Below are 16,652 nucleotides of genomic sequence, written 5' to 3'. Positions count from 1 at the left end.
TCATGTAAAGATCTAAACAACAAGTACTCACGCTTTGAGATAGCCTCTGTCTCCTCCTCACACATGGCTAGTTATCTGCTTCTGAGGCCAAAACACTAGAAGAGAGAAGCTTTTTTTTTTTGCCTTTATCGTTTCTGTAGCAAGGGCATTCACTGCACGCACTTGGCAGCGCTACCAACGATCTCCATCGTTATGGGATCTCTGAATACATTACGTAGCAATGAACGCAGTGCTCTAGCAGAACTCTGCAGAAAACATCCACCGGAGAGGCTTCAGTGCTCTTAGGCTAATTCAAACCGCAACTAACTTCGTAAAACGGTTTGCTGAAGCCTTCATAGATTCGGTATTATGAAACACAGATAGGCTGGTCACGCTGACTGTTGTCGAGTATTAGTAAGGGTGGCCTTTGCCCTCTGAAGCACATAAAAACGTTTGTTTTTTGCCCCATAGACATCAGCATTTTACTGTGAATAGGTCAACGTGGTTCTTAACATCGGAAATCGTTTTTAAATTTTTATTCGAGTCATTTTTGTTCCCTGTGATATGTGCTTATACATATGGTCACCAAAAATTGGCATACAGTGGCGTTTCATTGTATGTGTTGTGGGCGGTATCAGCGTCCAGATTATTTTAATAACGCGGTGTGATAACAAACCTCTGGCTGAGTTCTGCGTGCCGGAGCCGATGCCTCGTGTTTGTAATGCCACTTTAGAATTTAAACGATGAAAACGGAGGAAATTTATGTCGACCTTTGCATACGACGAATTCCTCACAGAAAGCAACAGTGACATTCGCCCATTCCATTTGAGGGCTGCAGGACTGACCCTATCTTTTTATTTAGACTTCATGACATGAGACATCTAACATGCCAATCTTAGTCGAATGCAAACAGCCAGCTAAATGAAATACGCACCTAAAGTAGATTTGGATTGCTATATTTTTATTGTACTGTTCTTGTTACAGACAGGAAGACTTGCAGTGCGTATTGTGTACTTTAGAATACATGTGAGAAATTACATCTTAACGGAAAGAATTTCTTTCGCCTACATGAAAATTCTTTCTGAAGAAAAAGTCTACAAAAGAATGACAAGGATCACAATCTCGGCATATGTGATGAATATTGCAGTGGAAGCTTCTTGCGTACATTCGATCATAATTCGAGTGCTCCATGATACAAACAATGACCAATCAGGCTGTTTTCTAATGAAAAACAAGACAAATTTTACAAATGGTTGAAAGCGGCAAAACAGCATCGACATATAAGCAGATGACTACCGCGACAAAATACTGATAATAAGTTTCTGATATTACAGGTTACAGCGCTTTCTGTTTGTAAGTTTCACAAACACATGTGCACAAAGAGAAAACTACTTTTAAGAGCAAACTACTATGAAGAAAATCAGACATATGGCACAGCTCAGCTTTTTTGTTGTCGGTTAACCACAATTATTCGCTATAAAACAATGCTCATGGAGAATCTTGTTCACTATACAACATTATAAAGCGTTACCCATGTGCCAGAGGCATTTTTACGCTAGTCGGCCTTCGGAGAAAATTTTCGTACCAGCAGCACAACTTTTATTTTAGAAACCCGTTAGCATCTCCAGATTGAATTATTTCAGTGTCCGGCACAACCCGGTCAACTTTACAAGAATTAATGATCGAACTCGATAAAAGCTTAATAGCGCCACCATCGCAAAGCACGTCACTGAAAGCGAATGTAGATCATATTTGGGCGAAGAACACTGCTGTTGCGCCTAGCGAGCTCAGAAAAATAACACCCTTCTTGGTTTTCATAGCACGTACGCAGTTAACAGCAGCCCTCGAAGTAAACTAAGAGAAAAAATACCGACCTTCACAGTCGCACAAACGATGCGTACTTATCAGTAAAATACATTAGTAGAAGAAATAGAAAGATTCTCCATAAACTCGATGAAAGCGTTGCGTGCAATCGCAGAGCCTGCTCTCACGCGAACATACACAATCAGCTCCGGTAGTTCATCGAAGGCTAAGAACACGCGGCGCTGGTGGTCCGTGTACTAAGAAAGAACCCACAAACTACGTGCATGTACACCACAATCACATCCGTCACCACTTAGGAGCCTCAAATGCACTCACTCGTTTCAACTTAATCGGCCCTACCGTTCGGTTCGGCCCAGTGATATGGCCTAATGTCATCATTGCCTCGCAAATAGTTCCCCAGTGTTTTCTCGACGAAAACTAGAACATGTGAATACGCACGGAACAATCCTTCGTCGAAGACACCCGTCGCTCTTCTGCAGGACCACTATCGACAGACAGAAGCTATTAATTGCATGGAGCGTACTGTGCGAGAAACAACGCGATGGAAATTCTGCTTCTTGTATGGGCCCGCTGAAGAGAGGCTCGAAATTCAAGCGACCTTCAGGCCGCTGGCTCCCAGGTGTCACGTGCCCAACGGCGGAAGAAAAAAATAGTCACTGCGTTCGCCTCATATGCCTCTCGCGATTAGTGATCTAGTTCTGTCTGGATCATTTCATGAAGTAACTTGAACCAGATTGCACATAACCATACCAAAAAAAAAAATTGACAAACTGAGTGTTCCACTAATATCAGCCCTTTCCACATAAATTTTACTTCACAAGGAAAAAAGACGCTGCAAAGGTTTATGTTCCACTTGAAAGCTGGAGCGAGCCTCGTTACAGATAAAACATGTGAAATAGAGGTCTTAGCTGAAACGAAAATAGTTTGTGAAACCGAGATTATACGAGTGCACGTGATAGGCATTAGCGCTAGCTCCGCAAGTCCTGTCCACAGAGCCATCAGTAAAGCTGTCAAACGAATTTAACTTTGTAAAATAAATGTGCTTCCGCAATTGATGCACTCCTCTTAGCTTGAACGCAAGGAACTTTGAAACTACAGGACGTACTCCTATTAGGAAAGCGAATTAAAGATCGGGCCTCGTTCAAGAGGTCACCCGGTATTCGCCTCTCCTAGGTCGCCAAGCTGCTAATAGCCGCTGTAAGTCAGAAGCCACTGACGTGGTGGTACCGGCTCGTGAACTAACTTATAGCTCGCAATGTTTGCGGTAGACGAATTAGTGTCCTCCTCAATCTCTTCCACAGCAACATTTCTCGGCGAACTGAAGACACGAAGTCAAGGTCGACGAATCCAAGGCAGTCGGTAGATTGGGCGACTTGCCTGCAGGCCAGCGTGTAGTACGTTATTCAATATGAATGACTTCACCATTGTGCGACCGCGATGCTTCGGTTCATAGTGACGGGAGAGTTGGCAGTATACGGTTGCTCGTCGCCATTGATGTCGGGAGTAAAGAACGAACCCAAGAAAGCGCACACGGGCGAGCTGCCCTAGCGTCACCCTATGCCTGGGAAAAGAAGGAAGTTGGATTTTACCGCCGATATTGTCAATACGAAATAACGAATGTAATCTTGTACCGCAGTAAGAGTTTTTCGGACTATCACTGCCAGTCGCTTGTGTTGGTAGCCGGAAAACCATGATGCAAAAGTCATTAGCACCAGCAACATGGGGGCAGGCCTGTGATCTCTCTTCAAGGCCTCAGGTATAAGCAGCCACTGGAAACTTAACCTTAAATAAACACAGCGGATAAAAACCTTCCTTGGGGTCTTCGCGAGAGCCCCCTCCGAGCTTAAAGTGTTTCCCAGCCTTGCTCGTATTATACGCTCGCGCGTACAGTGGTCGCATTGGTTGTTCACCGCAATTTTCCTTCTGTCGGTCCACATTCTACTCCTGCGGTTGGTCGGCCTCCGTGGAAAGGTAGCTATGACATTTATTGAAGTTAGGAGATATCTTTAAGCAGTCATCAGAGTGGCTGTGCGCAGAGCGATGCGCCATCGCCGCTAGTTAGTGAGCACTGTGTAAGTCACCACGAAGAAGCTTTCTCAAGCAGTCGACGCTCTTCCAGAAGCGATAAGGCGGTACGAGTACGCTACCTGGCTCAGCGATAGAAGTTTCTTCCGGTGTTTCGGCGTCCAGAAATATGCGTTAGCAGCGCGAGGGTTCGGGTTAGGGGGTAGTGTCTGTGAGCTTTCGCAGCACGAGAATAAAAAAAAAAACACGTGGGCGAAGTAGAAAAACACAGGACACAAGCGATCTGCTATCGCGCCTTCATCCGCAGGCCTTTGCGCGCTGTGAATGTTGACAGCAAATATACAAATTTGTGGCAGAAACTTTAGCGATCGTGCATACAAAGAAGATATATGGACAGGAAACTCAGAGACGGACTTAATTTGGAGAGAATGGAGTATAGATTAGGAAATTAATATGCTGCAAATGTGGCTGATTCCAGCCTGAAAACGATGCATTTTTAAAAGCTCCCCGTTTTTCGTTCTGCCCCGGAGCCAAGCCCTCGCGGTGATAGTTTTACCACCATTTACTCACACCCCAACTCATCTGATCTCACATTTCGAAGTTTACTAAGACTGCGCCTACGAAACCACTTAACCCAGCCAGAACACACTCCACCCTTGGCCCGTAGGATATCATTCATAGGGAACGCTGGAATTTTAGTTTAAGAAATACAGCGAGAACAGCTCGTTTACCGGTCAAAAAATGCCACACGGAACTACCACTGCCTAACGACGAGGTAGCCGTAGTCAAACGAGATTTTGCTTGCTTTTGTTTGGTTTGCATTATACGTTCACAGCAACAAACAGAAATAAAACAATCATTCTTGCCGGTTATATTTCAGCACTCACATTGGCATGGTTACTTTGAAGCTAAGAGAGGCTAGCTCCTGTAACTCTGAAGATATTTTAAGATGGCGGTGCCGGATCTGAATATGGTGGCTCAAGGTCGCTCCGCATATATATATAATATTTACGTAATTGCTAGCTTCCTGTAAGCGCAGAGAGCCAACCTTGTTTGTTATTTGGGCGCATACGAACAGCAAGAAAGAAACAAGCAAACCTTTCATTATTTTTTGTTCGGCGGCGAACGAGTGACAACGAGAACTCGCTCACTGTATTTTACTCTCCCGAGAGAACGGCCGCGTGGTTCAGCCCCATCTGTACTGCACGAGCACACAGGTACACAATCTCAGGAGCGCCCACTGCCCGGTCGGGGCGTCTGGACCGCATTCACAATGGCCGGCAGAGGATTGGTGATTTCTCGTACAGAGGGCAAAAACATCTCTAGAACGACAGTACTGTGCGTTCCGCAGCTCCTTAAGCTGCTACGACCAGGAAGGCAATAAATGATAATGAAATCCCATGAGTTTAACTGTTTAAACTGTTTAACCGAGTTTAAACAAACGTTACGGCTAGATATTGCGTGCTCAGCCCGAGACACGCCCAGAACGTATTCTAGACAAGCATTTTGCTCTCCGTAGGGCGGTCAGTACCATTTACCGCAGAGAAACTGCTTTATTATAGCTGTCGCTAGAACTCACACGAATGAATGAATGGCTACAGATGCTTACCTTGAAGAGTGCAGGCCTTTGTTCTGCAGTGAGCGTATTCAGGCTGATGATGATGACGATGACGACGACAAAAATGTAAATGCTTAAAAGCGGTCATGCAGAGCGGTGCGCTTTGCCCCTGTTTTTCTCCGCCAATAAATCTCGCCGTAATGGGCCTCAACGTAGCATGTGTAACGCGCACGTGGGCCAGAGTATAATTTATAGTTCTTGATTTGATATGTTGCGTTTGCCGGTTCGAAATAATGGCAAGGATGGTTCCCCTTTCTATATTGCCCCAGCTTGAAGGTATATTTTCCTGCTCACCTTCCTGGTGGCTGCAAACCGTTCCATTCGTGTCGTTTTGGGAGAACGCAACCTTCACCAAATGACCTCCGCAGACGCTGGCGGTCGAGAAACGAGCGAACAAAAACGCCTTTCTATTTTTTTAGCCCCAATCGAGCGTTTCTGTCAGTGTTTCTTTTCTCGCAAGTTTCACTGAACAAGGTCGAGATCGCGGAAAAACTCCACCTTCCGGGTTCTGCGATTTTTGGCGCCAACCACCAGCAAGCAAAAGCAGCTCAAGAAAAACGCAAACGCGGCATCTCCCCCGTTAGCAGCAGAACATTCCGCTCACACATGCACACGCACAAAGGGAATAAGCACTCTCAAGAGGAGGAATGAGGAAGCAGCGTTCGCTTCCCCGAAACCCCTCCACCCGTGCACCGTCAGCGGCGCTGTTCCCGCCCTTGGCGGGAAGCCACCGCGTGAGACGTAGAACAAGAAAGTGCCGCAACCCTCGCTCAAAGCGCGCCAACGCTCGGCGGCGTACCGGGCGGCAGCGTGCTTGTGAAGAGCTTCGGAATGGGGAAGTAATTCTCAGCTCCCTCATCAAGGTCGCAGATGCGCCCGCCGATGGGGAACTCCTTCAGTGGCTTCTCCCCAGCAGCCCGTCCTCCTTTCCTCTCGACTTGAACCCGTTTCGCGGAAAGGGGAGAGCGCTATGCCGACTGGAGAGGGAATTCGGGCGGCTGGAGGTGCGTGCGCGCTTTGAAAAGAGTAGGAAGCCAGTTTGAGCGTGAACCAAGTGACGCGGCGCGGCCCAGCTCGCGCGCGAGGCCCGTGTTTATCGCCTTTGTTGACGGCTGGCTCTTTGGTCCCGCCTGTTCGGCGGCGTCGCTTAGCAAATAGTGGTTGCTGCGTGGCGTCGTAGCCGCCACCAGCGCGCTTTGAGAGCTGCGACCTTCGGGACCACCCTACCGAGATGTTACAGTTTTATTCCGAGTTCCCGGCTCTTTCTCGCTCGGCGCTGAATGCACCGCGGCTTCCACGTGGGACTGGTGTTTGTAACGGATCGGAGGCGGCCGCCGGTGGTTTTCCAAGTTTTATTTGCCCCAGCTCGCTTGTTTACTTGTCTGCTGAGGGGGAAAAAAAGAATGAGGAAGAAGGGAGGCTTCTCCATCTCGATTGAGTTTGGAGCTCCGATCCACTGCCAAGGACTCGCTACGCAGTCTCTCTGTTGCCCCTGCGCTTATGCAGTTCATAAAACATGGTCCATGTGCCTGGCGCCCTCGAGGCCAAGGCTCAGCTGGCGTCGCCCATCTGCGCCGCAGCTGAAATGCCGCATTTGCTGTGAGTTGCACTGTCACCGATGTTCTGTTTATCTTTGGTTTGTATATGGCATAAAAATAGTGAGGAAAGTCTACACAGAACTTTACTCCAAGCAGTGTTACTGGCTGCCTCAGAGCAAGACGAGTGGTTATGGCGGTTGATCAGGGGTATATGCATAACACTGAAAAAAAAAAAGACGGGCGATTAACGTATTTGAGCCAAATGCGAATTAGGTGCACTAGCATTTCGGTTTCTCTTCGGTTCCCGTATTTCGGATCCATTGCTCACGGATGCAAGTTGTTCGGATAGCGATAATGAGTAAATGCTCAAATATGCAGACTTGGTCAATCTCTACTCTATATTCATAAGTCCCTGGGAGATCTCATACCTCTCCTGGCGCAGCGGTTAAGCGGTACGCCACTCTACAGCTATGGCGGATGCTGCCATTGATGGGGGTCGTGAGACCCAGGTTGTACTTCCCAAGCAACCTCTCGCGACCAGTCATTATTAGAACTGCCACGTGCCGTGGTGGGCAGTTCGCCAATAACCCAGTGGGCAGTGGCAAGAGGAATACATGCCAGGTGTATATATTTATATAAACATGTCTGTGCAGGTTGCTCACAACCCAGTGGACAGGTGGGCAGCCTGCCACAAAGCAGGCTTCAGAGAAACAAAGAGACAACCATACAACGGATAAGTGCGGGGAATGGCTACTATAAGTGCTACCGCATTAAAAATTATGGTGATTAACGGCACTCTAGGGCAACTATACATGCTATTTCAGAAAATGATTGATGCGTGTTTGGCGTACTCGTTCATTTCTGGTCTTCTTTGTGCCAGGTGGCGACGGTGAAGGGCTAATCCAGCCAATCAAGTTCATTTTTTGCATACAACGTCCTCTGCACAGATGTGATGTAGACCATAGTGGGGGGGGGGGCACTAGCAAAAAGCCTATAAAAGGCTTCGCAAGGCCTGCACCATGTGGAGATCGCAGGGCGGCGTATAGGTGACATAACAAAAGCGTGCAAGCTTTAAAGAAATGCGAAAGGTTAAAAAGCACCGCAAAATACGCTTGTGAGAAAAAAAGAACAGGCAGACTCAGGAGGAGTACATTTTTACGCCATGGAATGTCGGGAGCAAAAGTGGGGTTTAACACTAGCGCGTTGTTTAGACTTGATTGCCGCGCCATTTTACGGCAGCGCCTAGTGCTGAGACAGATAACAAGTTGACCGTTTTTATCCAGAGGCATGACATTTCACTCGTATTGATGTGTGCACTCCAGCTTTTCGTAGATTACTAAAGGCCTCCTCGAGAGTTGTATACCATTATTGCACCCGCAGTACACTTGTCGAAATCAAGAAGAAACAGTTGGCACGGACAGGGCATATAAGGTGAAGGCAAGATAACTGATGGTCTTAAAGGGTAACGGAGTGGATTTCTAGAGAAGGCAAGCGTAGGAGGGGGCGGCAGAAAGTCACGTGGGCGGATGAGATTAATAAGTTTGCGGTGATAACGTGGCCGCAGCTGGCACAAGACAGAGTTAATTGGAGAGTTATGAGAAAGGCATCTGTCCTGCAGTGGGCGTAGATAGGCAAATGATGATGATGACTGGAGGAAACAGCTTGCTGTCCGGGAAGTAAAACGAAAGAAGAAAAAGCTATTTACAAGGTAAATTTAGCTGTGTAAGATAATGTTTGCCTACAAGAGTACAAACTTGAGAAAACGCAGTTAATATACGTTAATATACGTGTCAAAATCACAGAAGACTGATGAATAATGTAGAGTAAATTTTCTAGGAATGTGCAAGGTGTTCGCAATTTATTACAGTAGGTAAGGAGTATCGCAGCATCTGGCGGCCGCAGTTTGTTCGTGTGTGGTAGGTACACTTTCAAAATATGTCACAACGACAAAGAACATGCATTTTTAAACTATGTCAAACTTCTGCTTGAATTCCTGTCTTGTAAATGCCGGAGGTAGTTTACGCTGGCAGTGATAATGGATTTCGTGATTTAGCGCACCCAAGCTACACGTACGTACCTCGGCTACGACAGACGTCGTAGTGGAGGGCTTCGGCTCAGTTTCGGCCACCCGGGATTGTTTAATGGGCGCTGACATCATGGTCTGTGATATCATTATCGTCGTCACGATGAAATCGCACAGCGCATGGGTGTCTTATTTCGAATCGCCTCCGTCGAAATAAGGCCGCTGCGGCTAGCAATTGAACCTCCGAACTCGTACTCAGGAGCCGAACACCAGAGCCACCGAGCCTGCGAAGCCGGCAGCCTTGCAGTAACGTATTAGGCTGGTGTCCTTTACCTTGCAAAACAGGTAATGAGGGCGATCGCGTAGATAATCACTGATAACGAGACTGCTGTTGAAGACAAACTACTCATGATTCAAAGTGAATTTCCTCAGAAGCAACGCTGCCTAAGCCTCACTCAAACGCACGTGACAACTTTTACTCACCCGTGAAGATACCGCTCACCCGAATTCATGAGCATAAATACATCGAGTTATTCATTCCACATTGTCTGAGATAGGAATAAGATATTAACAGTATTGAATCATCTGCTTTAAAACGGTTTTTCTTACTCAGAAGACGACTTCGAGAAGTGCCACCGGAGACCAAACTGATAGTATGTTGAGGATGGAGTTTTCGGTTTTTATTTTTTGAGAATTCGGTGGACCTTTTTCGGTTTTTATTTGAGAACGCAAGATTCAATTTTTTGGGGGGAAAATATAATCTTCGACGAATGACATACTGACTTTTTTCAGTGATTTATTTTAGAAATTTTGTGTGGCAAAAAATTATATGAAGTTTATCTCGGTGTTCTCAAAAATTATATAAAGCGCACATAGGACAATAGACAAAGGAGACCAAACAACACACAAAGCGCTTGTATTGTTTGGTCTCCCTTGTCTGTTGTCTTAAGTGCGCTTTATATAATTTTTGAAAATGAAAAACCAACTAGCTCAGATGTCAATTCTGCTATCTCGGTGTTTTTGTTATCCTGAACAAATTATGCACCAGCAATTTACTTTCAAATGGCAGTGCTTGGAGCTGTGTTTGTAGAAGAAATAGCAGTCGTCATTAAAAGAGCAACTCAAGTTAAATGAGCCAGCAGACAAAATTTACTTCCAAGAACTAGGTTGTCGTGTTATCGTTGTGTTGTCGCGCTGAGGTTAGGGCAAGGGCGGTACATTGCGTGGTCTCCGTGTTGACGGCTGTGATGGAACCGCCGTTCAATCGTCTCGGTAGCCAGAACATACATTTCCATGAAGTGCATGCGCGGTTTCGTGTCGTGTACGACATGCAGTTAATTAACCTACTTAATCGACTAACAGCTCTAAGCTACTGAGCTGGTGATACTGAACAAACAGTTCTTAGCTAGAAGGCGGCGAATAGGTGATGCTTCCCGGACTGGAGAGGCGTGTAAGCTAGTGGAGCAATACCTCAAATCGCACAACTGCGCTGCTTATCCAACAATGTCATCGTCGCATCATTGCTTCCGTACTTAGTTATTTTTAATTTTTGTAAAATGTAACTCGCATTCAACATCCAGCTAGCTGCGCCTCGCATGCCAGGAATATTGACCTTCTTAGGTCAAAACTGAATTTCGAAAGCTTAAATCGGCATACTTTTAACAGTTATTTTCGGTATAAACCGAAAAATCCAACCCCTACATATAACTCATTTATACGCTCATTTCTCAAGTACAGTAACAAAATTTCGTTCTGCAGCCGCCGCGCTGGCTCAGGGGTTTGGTGCTCGGCTGCTGACCCGAAAGATGGGGGTTCGATCCTGCTCGCGGCGGTTGCATTTCTTCGGAGGCGAAATGCTAGAGGCCCGTGTGCTGTGCGATGTCAGTGCACGTTAAAGAACTCCAGGTGGTCGAAATTATCCGGAGCCCTCCACTAGGCGTCCCTCATAGTCTGGGTCACTTTGGGACGTTAAGCCCTAGTAACTGAAATAATTTGGTTCCCTCTTATACAATAGCTCATTAAAATATAAGAAGTGCCGTGAATGGCAATTACATACATTTTCAACAAATACAAGACCAATGGTTCTCATCCCAATTTCTTAAACAGGCCTGCATTCTTACTATACAAGACCGCGTGCCACTCTAGCATGACTAAAATTAATGTTGCAATTAAGACACAATACACTAAACATAGATTAAACACTAAACATAAAGCATGATCCGCTTCCAATAAAGGTTTTTATTTGCTTGGACCCCTGTATGACAACTATAACATATCACTGCCGAAATGTGTAACTCTCGTAGAACTGTTTCTCAATCCTGTCTAACCATCTGGATACAACAGACCATCCACATCACTTTATAAGACGCCATCTGTATAACGATATCATTTACCATGTACTACCTCGATGGAAAGAAACGCGAACAACCCGGCGCTAACATGCCTCGCTGTTGGAATTTATTTTCATCGCGCTTTTACCTGGGTGGTACAAAAAGACGTTAGAGTCGTCCTAGAATGCATCATGGAAGAGTCTAGGGTTTTTTGCTATCACAGAATTAAAAGAGCATTGAAAATAAATTACAACAGCGGGCGTGTGGGCGCCGGGCTGTTCGCGTTTCTTTCCATCCAGGTAGTACTAGGTGTTTCACCTCAGATGCTCTGCAATTTTTAAACATAGGGTATTCAGTTAGAAGACGCATGGCATTGTTAGCGGTGTAGCGCATCATATTACAGCTAAGACATGCTAGATAGTAGGCTGGTTGCACCAAAATATATGAAATTTCGAGAAGCTTGCACGCTGACAAACCCTGCAGTGCACGTAACTCTCGGAATAGCCATAATTCGTTGGGCCACAGCGCCGAGGATAACACATTTTCGAATATCTAAGAACTGTCATGAATATTCTCTACAGTGGGCTACGCGCCTCAATAAATAAGAAGGCTAACAGTAATAGTTAAAAGGGTTAACTAGTCAATATTAGTTAACTAGCCTACTAGTTAGCACGTCTCAGCTGTATGAAGGGTGACCCGAAAAAACTGCGCATCATGTACTTGTAGTACGTGGTTGCACCTCTATACGCTATGGGCGGACCTCTCCCGAGTCGGAATGCCGAGTGTCGTCAACCGACAACAATGCGTGTGCTTTCTCTGACAGTTCTGCGTGTGCGTCTAGTGCACTCGCGACGCGAAGAAATGGCAGATTCTCACGAACAACGTGCGACTGTGAAGTTTGGCTGTTTATCTCCAAAAACGAAGCAAGCACTGTCTGTACCACAAAACCAGACCGTCAGCCAACAATTCTATTCGTACGGGTTTGAAACGACTCCGCAAGCCACTGCGGTGTCTCAGTGGTTATGGCGCTCGACTTCTGACCCGAAAGACGGGTGTTCGATCCCGGCCACGGTGGTCGCATTTCGATGGAGGCGAAACGCTGGAGGCCCGTGTGCTGTGCGATGTCAGTGCACGTTAAAGAACCACAGGTGGTCGAACTTCTCCGGAGCCCTCCACTACGGCGTCTCTCATAGCCTGAATCGCTTTGGGACGTTAAACCTGAGAGAACCAAACCAAACGACTTCGCAGAAGTGTGGTACGAAAATGTCCAGCCTTGTGGAATTCCGGCGAGTGGTTCTTGCATCATCACAATGCATCCGCGCACACGGCTCTAAGTGTTCGCCAGTTTGCGGCCTCAACGCAGACGACAGCCTTAACCCACGCTCCCTATTCGCCATGTTTGGCTCCCGGGACTTCTTCCTCTTCCGTCGGATGAAAAGGGACTTCAAAGGCAAACGTTTTTTAGATGTCGACGAAGTCAAACACAATATCGCGACGGCGCTAGCAGATATCAGAGAGGCTGAATTTTCAAGGTGCTTCCAACAATGGAAGGAAAGTTTGGACAAGTGCATTAGTACTAGTGGAGAGTATTTTGTAGGGAATCAAAGCTGAATTGAAAAAAAAAGTTGTATTCAATAAGCAAAATTAAAGGCCGTTCTTTTCGTTAGGAAATTGTGGTTGTTTTGCGTCTCCCCTCGTATTGTGATGCGCTGCACCGCAGAAAATCCTCTTCGTACAAAGCGCTCTTTTTACTAAAGAGCCTATATTTAAAAACTGCAGAAAATCTCAGGTAAAAAACTCGGTACAAGTGAATACTTTTTCTACCAAGTACGCTGCATCATTCATATTTTGTGTCGTGTTATCTGTAATTTTTTTCCATGCACATGCAATTAACTGAAACTTGAATTGCACTAGAAAGTATGGGATTTTATTTCTATTTTGCGCATTCATATTATGTGCCCACTTTCTAAAAATCCCAATGGGAGTGACAGCGTGTGAAAAATAATTGTCAGTGTTTTCCTGGATGATCTCTAAGCGCTGATTCTCCACTCGTCTCGTAAGTTATTTATACCGCACGTATGAATTAGGTATCACGGTAGGAATCATGGCACTGTGCCGATTTTCGCAGCGCGGAACGGCTAAAAAGGTTCCTATTTCTCGGCACGGCTGCGGGGTTTATTTACGGTGACTTTCATTTCAGAGCGCGCTCGAGGCACTTTTTATCCAGGAGCGGATTTATGGGTGACTGGTTTCATTTGAACCATCTATTAGTTCGGCATTTTTTGTCCAAAACGAGAGGGTTCAGCCCGGTTTTCCTGTGAAAAATTACACGCTTGAGGAGACGGGCCACCGCACCTCCAACCTTCTCACCTCCATCCCTGGTATCGTATTGTGCATTATCTCGCAGCTACATGTATTTCACCTGCGTCCCATAGAATGCCTCACTAGACCACGAGATCATAGAAGACCCCTATTAGATAGGCGCGTTGGTTAATCTGGTCCCATAAACAGACGCAGAAACGGCTTGGTTGAATTGGCTACAACTGACCTGCAGACGCGGTTTTTCGTAGGAAGCAGTCATCGCTACAAGAGCGTGCTTACAGGAGGAAAGCTAGCGACATGCTTAAACATACGGTTGCTGATTATCGAATACATCAGCGTTATAAATTTAAACCACATTGAAGTGGTCGCGAATGGAACGGATGACATTGAGATGACTGGTGTTCCTCCAGATGTGCAAAATCCTCGTGACTAAACTTCCATGGTCCCGTCTGACGGGAACCAGCTGGATTGGAAGGTCAGGTTCTGAGCAGGCAACCTTCGCGTTTCACAAGAAAACAGTTCAGCGCCTAGGTAAAACGATACCTCGGGACGAGTGCAGAGAAAAGAGCAGTCACAGATTCGTAACATATACCGACCCAGGCTGCATGCCCTAAGCTCGACCTCGAAGTGGAGACGGTGTTCAGAGCAGCGTTGTGTACTCCTCGCGCGGAGTCTGTTCCTTTCATCCGGGACGAATGGTTCGCAACAACTGGATGCCCCCTTACCCCAAGCAGCCGGCCTTTCCGGGAGCATGCCTACGAATTCGCGACGCGCCAAGGCCACGGACATTGGACTGGGAGCGATTCCCCGTTATTTACAAGAGCCGGCAACAAACAGGGGTGCTCCCCGAGGAAGGGTGCGTGCAAGCAAACAAGGTAACCGCGGATAAAAGCTGCTGGAAGGATCAGCTCGGAGAGAGCGAGACAGTCGCGAGCGGCAGCAGACGAAAACGAAACGCACAGACGGCGCGAAGTCGTCGCCTGCCGCGGCGTTGGGGAGAGCTGAAAAGAACGGCGCTAGAATAGGAATGGCTCAATGCCGACTCAGTGCCGGTTATGCCGCCAATGCGGAAGCAGCCCTACGCATCTCCGCTCCCGGAACAGGAAGCGATTCCTTCCCCGCTGTCTGCCGCTCCCCCGCCTTTGGGCCTGGCGCCACTCGGCAAATAAACGATGCGAGAGGATTGAAACTGCGACTGCTGGCGGCTGAGCGCAGAGCAAACGCGCGATTGCGAAGCAATAGAAAGAGCACGTCGCGGTTATCGTTCTATCTCTAACGTGTTTTCGTTGTTGCGTGCTCACCTGGGTGACTGGCTGCTTTGATTTATACGTATGTGCTGTTTTCCATGCCGTCCTTCAACGCCATGTGTTCGTTTTTGTTGCAGCCTCTTTCAGCCCACGGTGTCTGGGAGTCTCAACATCTTTCCTGCAAACGGGGGGTTCAGCCGCGCCCATTACTGGTACCCGACACGCGCGACTGGTGGTTGCCTTCTGCGTGTTTCGTGTCTATAGGCTCAGGGGAGCCTGCTCTTCCGAACGCCCGTGAAGTCAACAAATCACGCAGCGACCGTGACTCGGAACATCGTCCGCCTTCGCGGAACGAGGAGAGGAGGTGTGCTATGCGCATTCCTGCTTCGTGGATCATCACAAAAAAGTCGCCCAGGATCCCTCATTTGAACGGGCCGGGAGTCACCGCTTCGCGTTCTTGGCCTTGGTTCGTGGGTTATGTCTCGGCCTCACACTCTTCTCCGCGAGACCAGCATAGATGCACTGCGGCTAGCGAGACGACGCCGGACCGCGCGAAGCATGCTGCAGCCTCGTCCATTGTGGCGCGGCGGCGACCGATGTTCTGAGAACAAGCGAAGGACGGGAGCAGGATCACCGGTGGGAGGAACGCGACCTTGGTGGCCGCGCAAGGTCGGCGTCGCTCGCGAGCCCCAAGCACAGTGGGTCCGGTTGGCTCGCTTCCGCGGCCCCCACCGCCCGGTCCGGCTCTCCCGCGGAGTCCAGCGCGCGAGAGGCGTCCCAATGATCGGTTTCTTCATCGGCAGCCTATTTTACTCGCCCGTTTCTGAACGCACCGTTGTGCACGCTGCATAGGTCGGGTCCAATGCGCGGCAACTGTTAATTCGGGCCTCGGTTGCTCGCAAAGAAGCGATTTGTTGCTCCTACAGCGCTGCTAGGACTAATGATTGCCGTCGAAGGCTAGTGAACCGTTCTTCAGGAACGCGTGGGGGCGTGCTAAACAGGCCCCAAGGTGCAATAATGTCTTTGTTTGTGTGTGTACTTCTTTCGCCATCTGCACAATGAGATTTCGACGGGACTTCGGAGGCTTTGTTCGTCTGTGCCGGAATCATTCACTCAGTCAGTCAGTCAGTCAGTCAGTCAGTCAGTCAGTCAGTCAGTCAGTCAGTCAGTCAGTCAGTCAGTCAGTCAGTCAGTCAGTCAGTCAGTCAGTCAGTCAGTTGGTTATATGATCAATTATTCAATTGTTAAGAAATTATTTAACCCATTGGTGTGCTTTGGTGTACGGGCGTTTAACTTCCCAAAGCGACTCAGGCTATGAGGGACGCCGTAGTGAAGGGCTCCGGAAATTTCGACCATCTGGGGTTCTTTAACGTGCACTGACATCGCACAGGCCTCTAGAATTTCGCCTACAGCGAAATGCGGCCGCCGCGGCCGTGATCGAACCCGCGTCTTTCCGGTCAGCAGCCGAGTGCCATAACCGCTGAGAATCCATTGGGGCGCACAATATAAAATTAACATAATGTGCTGTCTGTCCCGAATTCCCTTTCAATATTTTTTAAGATAATTTTTTTCACCTTGCAGCGTGCGCTATACTGACATGTCTTTTCAACAACTGCGGGCAGAGGTACATAGGCACAAGCGGTATCACAGGTACAAGCGGCACTGCGTTCTTCGTGTGTCTCATCTCTCTGTGCACGCGCTTGTGGGCAACGCAGTGTCTAGCGCAGGTAACTGCTTCCAAGCAAA

This window comes from Amblyomma americanum, chromosome 6 (assembly GCF_052857255.1).
Source record: "Amblyomma americanum isolate KBUSLIRL-KWMA chromosome 6, ASM5285725v1, whole genome shotgun sequence".
In the NCBI taxonomy this organism is placed as follows: domain Eukaryota; kingdom Metazoa; phylum Arthropoda; class Arachnida; order Ixodida; family Ixodidae; genus Amblyomma; species Amblyomma americanum.
This window is presented reverse-complemented; position numbering follows the sequence as displayed.